A 12682-nucleotide genomic window follows, 5' to 3' on the forward strand; every position below is an offset into this window, starting at 1 on the left:
GTGGCTTTGGATCTACCGGACTGCCCCAAGTACTTTGGTCTGCCTGTATATCTATTCAGCGACCTCAAATGACATGCACCCTGAGTCTGCCAACTGCCAGCCCGCCGCAAATTCAGCTTCGAGGTCTCATCGACACCGGGGCGGATGTGACGATCGTCTCCTTCTCTGCGTGGCCTCCGTCCTGGCCCCTGGCTCCCATGGGTTCGGCCATTGAGGGATTGGGAGGTACCACGCAGACATTTGTGAGCCAGCGGCCCGTGCTGATCAAAAACCCAGAAGGGCAAACAGCTACGGTCCGGCCTTATGTCACTGCAGCTCCATTGAACCTCTGGGGGCGGGATGTCTTGGCAGCATGGGGGGTGCGGATTGGGACACATTTTTGATAGGGGCCACTGTGGCGAAGGGCACACAACCTTCCACGCTGCCCTTACGGTGGCTAGTGACTAAACCCATCTGGGAAAACCAGTGGCCCCTGGCTAAAGAGAAATTGGTTGCCCTTCGTGAATTGGTCCAAGAACAGTTACAGCAGGGACACATTGAGCCTTCCACTAGTCCCTGGAACAGTCCCGTTTTTGTGATTAGGAAAAAATCTGGGAAATGGAGATTGTTGCAGGATCTCCGCAAGATCAATGCAGTCATGGAAAGCATGGGGGCGCTGCAGCCCGGCATGCCATCACCTACCATGCTTCCCATGGGGTGGAAAATCCTGATCCTTGATTTAAAAGATTGTTTTTTTACTATCCCATTGCATTCTGAGGACAAATGCAAGTTTGCTTTCACAGTACCTACGATCAACAACGCTGAACCCGTGCAGAGGTATCAATGGAAAGTTTTGCCACAGGGCTGCAAGAACAGCCCGACTATTTGTCAGTGGTATGTAGCTCAGGCCTTATCTGGGGTCCGTGAGCAGTTCCCTGACGCTTACTGTTATCATTACATGGATGACATCCTGGTGGCAGCATCCACCCAGGATGAACTGCTGAGGATACAGCCCCAGCTGTTCGGAGCTCTGCGTTCGTATGGCCTGCAAGTAGCTCCGGAAAAGGTTCAGCAGCATCCTCCTTGGAAATATCTGGGAGTCAAAATCTTAGATCGGACCATTTGCCATCAAGAGGTGCAATTCGTGAATTCTATCAAAACTCTGAATGATGCCCAAAAATTGATGGGTATCATCACATGGTTGCGTCCTTACTTGGGACTAACCACAGCACAATTGTCCCCATTGTTCAACCTTTTAAAGGGGGACCCTGATCTGAATTCCCCTCGGGAGCTGACTCCTGACGCGCAGCAAGCGCTGGAGGATGTTCAACAGGCTGTTTCTGCTCGGCAGGTTTACCGGGTGGATCCATCCATTGATATCACTGTTTTTATTACTTGTCCAGAGTCTCATCCCACAGGTATCATTGGCCAATGGAGTGAACAATGGGCTGATCCGTTGCACATTTTGGAATGGATCTTTCTGCCCCATCAACCAAAAAAGACAGCTCCCACATTATTTGAATTGGTTGCTCAATTGATAATTAAATGCCGTCAGCGGTGTTTACAATTAATGGCAGCTGACCCTGAGAAAATTATCATCCTGATCCGGCAGGAGGAATTTGAATGGAGTTTGATCAACAGTGCCTCTTTACAGAGTGCACTGGAAAACTTTTCAGGGCAGATTGCCTATCATCTGCCCAGCCACAAATTGCTGCAATTAGCAGGGTCAGCTGAATTGTCCTTTCGGCAAAAAAGTAGTCGGGTGCCAGTGCAAGGACCCACCGTCTTCACTGATGGTTCGGGAAAAACGGGGAAAGCCATTGTTACATGGAAGGATGAGTCTGAGTGGCAAGTGCTGGAAGGCCATGAGACAGGCTCAGCCCAGCTAGTCGAACTAAGGGCCGCTACCATGGCATTCCAGCGGTTTTCTCAGGTACCGCTGAATCTAGTCACTGATTCTGCTTATGTAGCAGATCTCGCTAAACGTTTAGATTGTGTGCTCCTGAAAGAAGTTGATAATGAACGTCTATTTCAGCTGCTGAAGTCCTTGTGGTGTGTGATCCAAGCTTGAGTTCACCCATATTACATTCTGCATATTCGGAGTCATACCAATCTACCAGGTTTCATAGCAGAGGGTAATGCCAGGGCTGATAGGTTGGCCAACCCTGCTTGGGTAGCGCCTCAGCCTGACAAAATTGCACAAGCCAAAGCATCGCATGACTTTTTCCACCAAAGTGCACATACTTTGCAAAAACAGTTTCACCTAACACCGACCGAGGCGCGTGACATTGTCAGTTCTTGTGCTGACTGTCATGGGCTCGCAGCACCTTTGCCAGCGGGGGTGAACCCCAGAGGGTTGAAAGCCCTGCAGCTTTGGCAGACAGATGTCACTCACATTGCTGAGTTTGGCAGACTTAAGTATGTGCATGTGTCTGTAGACACCTTTTCATCTGCTATGTGGGCATCTGCTCACACCGGGGAAAAGGGCCGTGATGTTATTGCCCATTGGAAAATCGCGTTTGCAGTTTTGGGCATACCTTCTTCTGTGAAAACTGACAATGGTCCTGCCTATACCTCACAAAAGACACGACGGTTTTTACAGTTATGGGGAGTTTCACATGCATTTGGTATTCCACATTCTCCCACTGGGCAGGCTATTGTCGAACGTGCTCATGGTACCTTAAAACGTGTTCTAGACAGACAAAAAACGGGGATGGTTGGAGAAACTCCACACAGCCGACTGGAGAAAGCCTTATACACAATTAATCACCTCACAGTGAAAAAGAATTCAGATAACCCTGTCATCTTGAATCATTTTCTTTCATTGCAGTCTTCAGGCGAGGTGCACCTGCCTCGAGCGAAAGTTTGGGTGAGAGACCTGACCACCAACAAGTGGCAAGGCCCGTGTGAGCTCATCGCTTGGGGTCGTGGGTATGCATGCGTTTCCACGGACACTGGAGTACGGTGGATACCTGCAAGGTGTGTTCGCCCTGATCTGCAGCATCAAAAGCAGAAAGCAGTCAACAGGCGACCGTCAGATGGTGACCAAGATACCGATCATCATTCCGATGGTCCTTCTACAAGCAGAGACTAAATATTCTTACCTGTCGACAAGTTAAACTGTCAGTTTGAACAAATTAACAATGTTATTTGTTGTGTGAGAGTGTGTGTTGGTTTACTGAATTAGAGACATTGGAGTCAACCATCAAATCCCTGCAAAGAAAACAATTCTTAAATACCAAAACATAAGCCAAAATTCTAGATTAATTCTAGATTAGCATCCATCCAAAGTTCTAACAGAGAACCCTTTTGTGCTGTGTTTGTTCTTCCTCCTGCAAGGGCCCAGCAGGACGTGACAAACACTGCTCTTTTATTTATTTTTAACAAAAAGGGTGAGTTATGGATGCTAAATCTAAACCACAGTGCCTGTACAAATTACAGGCCGCCTGGCTCCTCGGGCTGCCTGAGAAAATAGCCTGGGAAAAATATGAGAAGGAATTAAAACAATTCTCAGAGATACTAAACAGCCTTGCAGGTGTTGTTTTGCAGTCTTGTTTTCTCTTGCGGGAGAAGGCCAGGGGGGTGATGGGCCACCCTGACCAATGATGGTGATGTAGCACTTTGTTAACCAATAGGAGTTTCTTTTCTGTATCTTTCACGTACCAGTCTATAAAACAGGCCTGAAGTAATAAACCAGAGAATTCTCGTGTTGTAACTCCCTTGAGAGTCCATTGTCGTTCTTTATCGCCGTTCCCAATCGGAGCGACACCCACACAGCAGGAGAAAGCACTGCTTGCAGTGGGGCTGCTGATCTGTGACCCGTCCTGGTTCCATCCACCCCACTCCTCTCAGCCACAGGCACCAGAAGGATCCCAGGAAAGCCACAGTGCTCTACCAGATGCCAGGAGCACTCCCTGCTGTGGCCTCAGGGATGCTGGGTGACCTCGTGGATGAGGATCTGTGGCTGGTGATGGAATGTGTGGATGGAGGCCCTTGACAGGAGGTTGTTGGAGACACGTGTGGGGCTGAAGGAGAGATGGCAGCTGTCAGTGGGGAGGGCAGGGACCCCGCTTGTGAGTCCATTGCCTTGGACACCCTCAGCCACAAGATGTCCAAGGAGTCACACAAGGCTTTGGCACTCTCAGCCTTCTTTCCCCCAAGTTCCTGCTTTCTGGACATTGACAGTAGAGAACCTTGCTTGTTTCTACAACTAGAACAAAGATCCCAGATGGAACAAGCCTTGCTGGTTTTAGTCAGAAGCATCAGTGACCAAAAGCTGTGTTTCCTTTGGTTTGGTCACATCTTTGTTCCTTCTCAGTGTTCAGGCTGGGCTGTGGGGTGTCCTCATTTGCTGCATTTTCTGAGCTCCTCTTGGATCCCTTGAGCAATAGGTTGTGCCCTCTGAGGATCCTTTGTGCTCCTTGGTGACCCAGGAGAACCTTCCAGGCGGTTTTTGGGGGAGCTGCTGCTGTGATGTCACAGGAACGTTGCCGTGTCCTTGTGGTGTTCCCATTGCTGTGGGGCACAGAGGCCTCAGTGTCAGAGCGGCTCTGGGCACCTGCTCATTGCCTGAGGATCCTCCTGCCCGAGGCATTCTCAGCAGCCAGCCCAGCCCCTGACGGGTGTCCTTCTGTCCTGGCAGGGGGACAGACAGTCTGCAGGTGTGTGCAGCACAGCCAAAATGATCCAGCAAGTGGTTGCTGCAGGTTGCACTCTGCACTCTGTGGCTTCTTATGGGTATTTTTTAACCCACTGGGCCCCTAAGTCGAGGATTTCCCCAGGTGCACCATATGTGCCTTTGGGATTGCTGTGGGCTTTCCATTCTTCCTTTGGAACAGAGGTGATTTTGAAAGAAAATTGCCATTAAGATGCCATTTATTTGGGAAAGCTCTTGCCAACAACTTCTTAGGGTTTGTTTTTGGCCAGCAGGGTGTGCACAGCATTTGGAATGGAGCCTGGGGGGGTTCTGTTCCCCAGAGGAGAAGAGTCTGTGGCAGTGAACCCTGGCATTCCTCCCTCCGTTTGCTGATCCAGCCAAAAACTGGACACAGCCTTGTATTTTGTGCTGTTCTCTTGCTTGCTGTGTGATCCAAAAGGACTGTGGCTCCAGGAGGGAAGTTGTGAAAGCAAAATGCTCTCTTGGCATTGACTTGTTGTGTGGGATTTTCCAGCAGAGGCAGCTTTTTCTCCTAACAGCATCTGGTTCAGGTGAAGGTCCCCTCACACATGGATACTGGGAAGCTCCGTCTTCAGTGAGCAGGAAAGGAACCTTTGGTGTTCAGAGATCCCAGCTGTTCCCTTTCAACACCATCATGAGCCCAGTAAGCTCCAGTATGATCCTTGTCACATGGCAGCACTCCCAGGATGGTCCCAGTTGCCTCTGGCTAGATCAACCCAGTCAGTCCCAGTATGATGCCATTGGCTCCCAGCGTGCTCCCAGTTGCTCCCAGTCACCCCCAGTATGGGGGATGATGTGCATGGTGTGTTCCCAGTCATTCTCAGATACTCCCAGTATGAGTCCAGTCACTCCCAGTATGATCCAAAATTGGATTGCTGGGAGGCCTCATGGAATCCTGGAGACCATTGTGACACTCTAGGGCCCCATGGAACCGTGGTGACACCAGGTTGGCTGGGAGTGTTGATGTGCTGCAGGGTAGGAGGGCTCTGCACAGGGAGCTGGACAGGGTGGATCCAGGGCCCAAACCAAACAAGGTGAGGTTTAACAAGTCCAAGTGCCGGCTCCTGCACTTTGGCCACAACAACCCCTGCAGTGCTCCAGGCTGGGGACAGAGTGGCTGGACAGCAGCCAGGCAGAAAGGGAGCTGGGGCACTGATGGACAGCAGGCTGGGCATGAGCCAGCAGTGTGCCCAGGTGGCCAAGGAGGCCAATGGCTCCTGGCCTGGATCAGGAACAGTGTGGCCAGCAGGAGCAGGGCAGGGATTCCTCCCCTCTACTCTGCACTGGTTGGGCAGCACCTCGAGTGCTGTGTCCAGTTCTGGGCCCCCAATTTAGGAAGGCCATGGAGGGGCTGGAGCGTGTCCAGAGAAGGGCAACAAGGCTGGTGAGGGGTCTGGAGCACAAGTCCTGTAAGTGATAGTAGAAGGTCTCAAAATGTTAGAAAATTCGGGGACTTAGAAAGGAAGTTAGGTTTGGAAAGGCCTTGGAAAAGTAGGCCCTGGGAAATGTTAGGCCTTGTACTTGCTAAAGATCAGGTCAAACTGCACCTGTGTAATCAGTAGATGATCATGATACAATTGTTAGATGTGATTGGATATAATTATTGTTTAAAGAACATGAGGAACAATGTTAGGGGGCTGGGGGGGATCACGAGAAATCCATGCTTAGGTAAAAACAATGTGTACAATAGAACAATGTAAGTTTAGTAATTAATATGTGAGTTATATAATGATAGAGTATAAAATGTTCAGTTCCAAACCAAGATGGGTCAGATTTGGGTATGTGTACCCCTGACACCCAGATCTCTTAATAAAGCACCTGCATATGATCATTTGTGATTATGTGTGTTCCTGAATGCTAACAATTTCATCAGATTTTACTGGAATTTTGCGAGATATTTGTGGAATTTTGTGGAATTTTTGTGGAATTTTGCAGGACATTGAGGAGATTTTGTGGGATGTTTCTGGAATTTGGTAGGATTTTGAGAAGATTTAGGGAATTTAGTGGAATGTTTCTGGAATTTTTTGGGATGTTTCTGGAATTTGGTAGGGTTTTGAGAAGACATGAAGAATTTTGAGGTGTTTTTTAGATTGTGTGGAAATTTGTAATAGTTTTGTGGGATGTGTCTGGAATTTTGTGGGACTTTTTTGGAATGTTGTGGAATTTTCTTAAATTTTGTGGGATTTTGAGAAGACTTGAAGAATTTTGAGGTATTTTTCTTAGAATGTGTGGAAATTTGTGGAGATTTTTTGGGATGTGACTGGAATTTGGTGGGGTTTTGAGAAGATTTCTGCAGTTTTGTGGTATTTTTTTCAGGAATTTTGAGGGATTTTGAGGAGACATGAAGAATTTTGAGGTATTTTCTTAGGTTTTTGTGGACATTTGTGGGGATTTTGTGGGATGTTTCTGGAATTTGTTGAGCTTTTGAGAAGATTTCCACAATTTTCTGGGATTTTTCTGCAATTTTTTGGGATTTTGTGGAGACTTGAAGAATTTTGTGGGATGTTTCTGGAATTTTGTGGGATTTTTTTTGTACTGTTGTGGAATTTTCTTGAATTTTGTGGGATTTTGGGGAGCCTTGAAGAATTCTGAGGGATTTTTCTTAGAATGTGTGGAAATTTGTGGAGATTTTGTGGGATGTTTCTGGAATTTGTTAGGCTTTTGAGAAAATTTAGGGAATTTTGTGGGATGTTTCTAGAATTTTGTGGGATGTTTCAGGAATTTGGTAGGATTTCCGTGGTATTTTGTGGGATTTTTGTGGAATTTTGAGGGATTTTGAGGAGACTTGAAGAATTTTGAGGTATTTCTCTAGATTGTGTGGAAATTTGTAATAATTTTGTGGGATGTGTCTGGAATTTTGTGAAATATTGGGGACACTTGAAAAATTTGGGGGTCCCACTCGACCTGTCCGTGCACCCCCAGATTTCTTCCACAGCCCCCCTGTGATGGTGGAGGGTGGGGGCCGAGTGCTGGTGCCCCCCTGCCTGCAGCAGATCCAGCGGTGAGGGCAGTTCGGGGGGTCCCTCAGCATTTGGGGTCCCTGGGATTTGGGGTGACCCCCCGGGCCCCCCAGGATCTCCCTGAACACGCTGATGCTGCCCGTGGGCAGTGAGAAGGTTCAAACCCGGCACGGGGTCCCCAGCACTGCCACCCGCATTGCCCAGGTACCCCCAAGCCTGCCGAGAACCCCCAAACCCCCCGGGACACCCCAACCTCCCCTGATCCCAAACACATCCCTGGATGCTCCAAAAACTCCCCAAAACCGCAAAACCCCATTCAGCCATTGAGAAGGTTCATACCTGGTATGGGGTCCCCATCTCCATCACCAGCAGGTTCCCCAAAACAGCCTTGAGATCCCAAATTCCACTCCCGGGATCGCCCAAATTCCCCCATCAGGACCCCTGTAAACCCCCTCGGGAACCCCCCAAAAACCACCATGGCCCCAAAAACACCGAAAAACTTCTGAAAATCCCCAGGAAACCCTCACGAAGGTTTATACCCAGCATGGGGACCCCATCGCCTTCATCGGCATCACCCAGGTACCCCCAACCCCTCCCGGGACCCCCAACCCCTCCCGGGCTCCACTGCCAGAACCAACGGGAGCGGTGTTGCCCTTTTAAGAGGAGTTACAGTGGGACCCGACAACACCGGGGGCCCTTAAAGCGGCCATGGTAGAGAGAACCCCCAAAATCCACCCTGGGGGACAAAACATCCCCTACAGGGGCTTGGGGTGGGGACACCCCTAAAAATGTCACTTAAAGCCGTCGTGAGCCCCCCTCAAAAGGGGCTTGTGGGGCTGCGGCCGCACAAACACCCTAAAATGGGGAGGAAAAAACACCCCTGTAGTGGTGGGATCCCCCCGAAAAAACCTGAAAAAGAGAAAAACTCCTCTTGAGAGGGGCCTGAAGACCCTGAAAGGCCCTGGAAGAGGGACAAGATCCCCTCCTGTGCTGGGGCCTCCCCGAGCCGGGAACTCTCCCGTTCCTGCACTCGGGGGAGCCCCGAACGACGGCGGCTCCTGGGCTGAGCCCCCCTCAGCCGGGGCTGCGGGGGGAACTGGGGGGGCTGGGACGGGGCTTGGGGCTCCTGGGGTGAACTGGGGGACCCTCAGTGCTCCCACCTCCCCCTGTTCCCCTGTCCCGCCCCATTCCCATTGTTCCCCCAAAGCTCCGCTGCCCCCAGCTCGGTTTGGGGGGGACCCAGCCCTTTCCCATCGTGTCCCGGCCCGGCCCCGCTCACCCGAGGGCTCCGAACCACGCCCAGGGACAGAGGAGGGACAGAGGAGGAGGAAGAGGAGGGACAGAGGAGGAGGAAGAGGAGGAGCAGGAGGAGGAAGAGCTGGAGCAGGCAGAGGAGGCTCCACCTGCGCTCCCCGCTCTCTGCATCTGCAGCTCCTTCGGGACCATCGCCCCCCATCCCGCAGGTGCCCGGGGAGGGGGAGCTCGCCCCAAATACCCCGGGGCTCCCTGGCTTTGGGGTTTTTGGGGGGGATGTTTGGGGATGGCAGGGCTCCAGAGCCGAGCCGCAGATGCCCCTCGGGGGCACCCCGGGGGTCCCCGGGAGGTGTTTTTGGGGGGTCCCGGTGGCGGTGGCGGCAGAGCCCCGGCAAAGGGGCCGGGGGGATGCGGGTCCGGCATGGCCGGGAAAGGGGTTCGGGGCTCCCGGTGCCGGCAGTGGCTGCTCCCAGCATTGCCCAGTTGCTCACCCCGTGTGGCTCCAGTTTCCTGTGCGCCCCACGATAAGCCAAATCACTCCCAGTCATTCCCTATTAGAGTACAATTTGTCTCCATTTTATCCCATTTTTCCACATTTTTATCCAATTTTCCCCTTTTTTATCCCATTTTCCCCCATTTTTGCTCTATTTTCCTAATTTTTATCCTATTTTCATATAGTTTTCGTCATTTTTATCCTAATTTTTATTTTTCACCAACTTTTCCCTCATATTTTTCCTTTTTCCTCCATTTCTGCCTTTTTTATCTCATTTTTCCTCAGTTTTCTCCATTTTTTCCGGATTGTTTTCCTATTTTTCCTCCGTTCTTATTCAATTTTTTCCCCATGTTTTCCCCCAATTTTTTTCCATTTTTAATCTATTTTTTTCCCCATTTCCCCATTTTACGCTATTTTTGCTCCATTTTTCCCCAGTTTTTTCCCCATGTTCTCTCCTGTTTTCCCCATTTTTTCCCCCATTTTTATCCTGGTTTTATCTCATTTTCCACAATTTTATCCCTATTTTCTTCCATTTCTTTCTCCCATGTTTCCCAATTTTTCCTCCATTTCCATCCCATTTTTTCCCTATTTTTTTTTCGGTTTTCGCTCCATTTTCCCCCATTTTTCCTCCCGTTTTTCTCTTTCCCCCCTTTTTTTCTAGTTTTCCCGAACTTTTCCCCATTCTTCTTCAATTTCTATCTTATTTTTCCCCATTTCCCATTATCTTCGCTATTTAATTATCTCAAAAATTTAAATTTGGGGGGAAAAATATAAATTTTGGTTGGGAAAAAAGGGTGCTTTGGGGCAAAACTCCATGAATTTGAATCATAGCTTTCCTGTGATTTTTCCATGATTTCCCCATGATTTCCAGCCAGAAAGAGGCATGTGATTCATCTGAACATTCTGGAAGCTGGAAGAGGAGCAGGCCATCAACCTTCCCAAAAATCTTGACCAGTTCATCCGCAATTCCACCTTTCCCCACTCCCCGGATTCCCAGGTCTGGAAATTCTTCTACGACCTCCCAGGTAGGCAATTCCCAAAATTCCATGGAAAAATGGGATAGGGGGATTTCATCCAGTTTTTTTTCCTGATTTTCCCCATTATTTTCCCCAATTTTTTTCTCTCTTTTTCTTTTTTTTTCTTAATTTTCCTGATTTTTCCATCATTTTCCCCTGAATTTTTCCCAGTTTTTTCCCCATTTTTTTCCTGACTTTTTTTCCCTGATTTTTCCCTATTCCCAAAATTTTTTCCTTTCCACAACTTTTTCTTAAATTTTTCTTAAATTTTTCTGTCTTTTCCCATTTTTTCCCGATTTTTTCCCCTGATTTTCCCATTTTTTTTCCTGATTTTCCCCCAATTTTTTTCATTGTTTTTTCTGATTCCTTTCCCTGATTTTTTCCAGGTTTTATTCCCTTTTTCTTATTTTTTTCTCATTTTTCACAATTTTTTTCACATATTTTTCAAACTATTTTTCCTGATTTTTCCCTCTGATTTGTCGAAATATTTCCCCTTTTTTCCTAATTTTTCCTGAATTTTTCCTGTTTGTTTCCTTGATATTTCCTAGTTTTTTCCCCAATTTTCCCCCCATTTTTCCAGTTTTTTCCCCACTTTCTTATCCTCAGTTTTTATTTATTTTTTTCATTGATTTTTCACTTTTTTTTTCTCAGTCTTCTTCCTCTTTATTTTCCTGATTTTTCCGTTTTTTCCCAAATTTTTTCCTAAATTTTTTTCTTGATTTTCCCCCTCTTTTTCCTGATTTTTCCCTCTTCTTTTTGTAGCATCTTGCTGGTTATTCCCCAATTTTTTTCATAATTTGTCCCTGATTTTTCTCTGTATTTCTTAATTGTTTTACTGGTTTTTCCTGATTTTTTCCAGGTTTCTTCCCTCTCTTTTCTCGATTTTACCCAATATTTGCTCAATATTTTTCTAGATTTTCCCCATTATTCCCTGATTTTTCCTGACTATTTTCCTGATTTTTTTTTTATGATTTCTTTTTCATTATTTTTTTATTTTTCTGATTTTTTTTCAATCTTTTCCCATTTTTTTTCTTAAGCTTTTCCTTGATTTTTGTGCTTTTTCCTGTTTTAATCCCATTTTTTTCCCCTGATTTTTCCCTTTTCCTTTCCCTAATCTTTCTGGTTTTCCCCAATTCTTTCCTGTTTTTTTTCATTATTTTTTTCTGATTTTTCCAGATTTTTTTATCCTTTTCCTGTTTGTTTCCCTGATTTTACACTGATTTTTTTTTTCCCCACATTTTTTCTCTGATTTTTTCCCAATTATTTTCCTTATTTTTTTGCAATTTTTTCTCAAATATTTCTGGGTTTTCCTTCATTTTTCCAACATTTTTCCTAATTTTTTCCTGATTTTTCCTGATTTTTCCCAGGGTCTTTTCAGCTTTTTTTTCCTGATATTTTCCCTGATTTCTCACAATTTTTCACAATTTTTTTCATGTATTTCCCATTTTTTCCTGATTCTTCTCTCTTCCTTTCCCAAATCGTTTCTAGCTTTTTCCCAATTTCTTCTCAAATTTCCCTAGTTTTTACCTGATTTTTCCTGGTTTTTTTCCTATTACTTTCTAGATTTTATTCCTCTTTCTTTTCTGGATTTTCCCCAATTTTTCCAAGTTCTTTCCCAGTTTTTTTCTTTATTTCTCCAATATTCTTTCCAATTTTCCCTGGTTTTTCATGATTTTTCCTTCTTTTCCTATTTTTCTGATTTTTTCCCCATTTTTTCTGATTTTTTCTGATTTTTCCTGATTTTTCCCAGATTTTTTCCACTTTCTTTTCCTGATTTTTCCCCCATTTTTCCCTTTTTTCCTTGAGTTTTCTCTTTTTTTCCCCCCAATTTTTCCTAGTTTTCCCCAATTTTTTGTCAAATTTACCCCTGTATTTCCCAAATTTTTCCCAATTTTTTTCTGATTTTTCCCTGGTTTTTTTGGGATTTTACCCTGATATTTTTCTGGTTTTCCCCTGAATTTTCCCTTCTATTTTCCTTGAATTTATCCTGCTTTTTTTCCCCAATTTTTGAGTTTCCTTCACATTCCCAGTCTGATCCCAGTCACTCCCAGTCTGATCCCAGTCACTCCCAGTCTAATCCCAGTCACTCCCAGGATGAGGCCAGTGGCCCCCAGTTGCTCCCTGGCAGTGCCAGTGTGACCCCAGTAGCCTCCAGTGTGATCCCTGGGACTCCCTGTCTCTCCCAGTATATCCCAGTCAGCCCCAGCACGCTCCCAGTCATTCCCAGCTCCTCCCAGTTGCTCTCAGCATGATCCCAGTTGTTCCCAGCCACTCCCAGTCAATCCCAGTATGATTCCAGTCA

The 12682-nt window shown here is 46.8% G+C and overlaps 1 protein-coding gene across 2 annotated transcripts in view; it reads left to right on the plus strand.

Annotated features, from left to right (window-relative positions):
* The window catches only part of LOC147646392 (uncharacterized), a 139308-nt gene that overhangs the window by 116850 nt on the left and 9776 nt on the right, over window positions 1-12682 (plus strand). Inside the window, exons 2-3 of one of the 2 annotated variants that reach the window (XM_086873543.1) lie at window positions 8921-9080; window positions 10236-10389. The gene's annotated coding sequence lies outside the window, so the exon portion shown is untranslated. Of the gene's footprint in view, window positions 1-7572; window positions 9081-10235; window positions 10390-12682 lie in introns of those variants that run through there. The other variant, XM_086873544.1, reaches the window with a different exon arrangement.

The sequence above is a fragment of the Cyanistes caeruleus genome, unplaced genomic scaffold (genome assembly GCF_971803275.1).
Source record: "Cyanistes caeruleus unplaced genomic scaffold, bCyaCae1.hap1.1 HAP1_SCAFFOLD_100, whole genome shotgun sequence".
NCBI lineage: Eukaryota > Metazoa > Chordata > Aves > Passeriformes > Paridae > Cyanistes > Cyanistes caeruleus.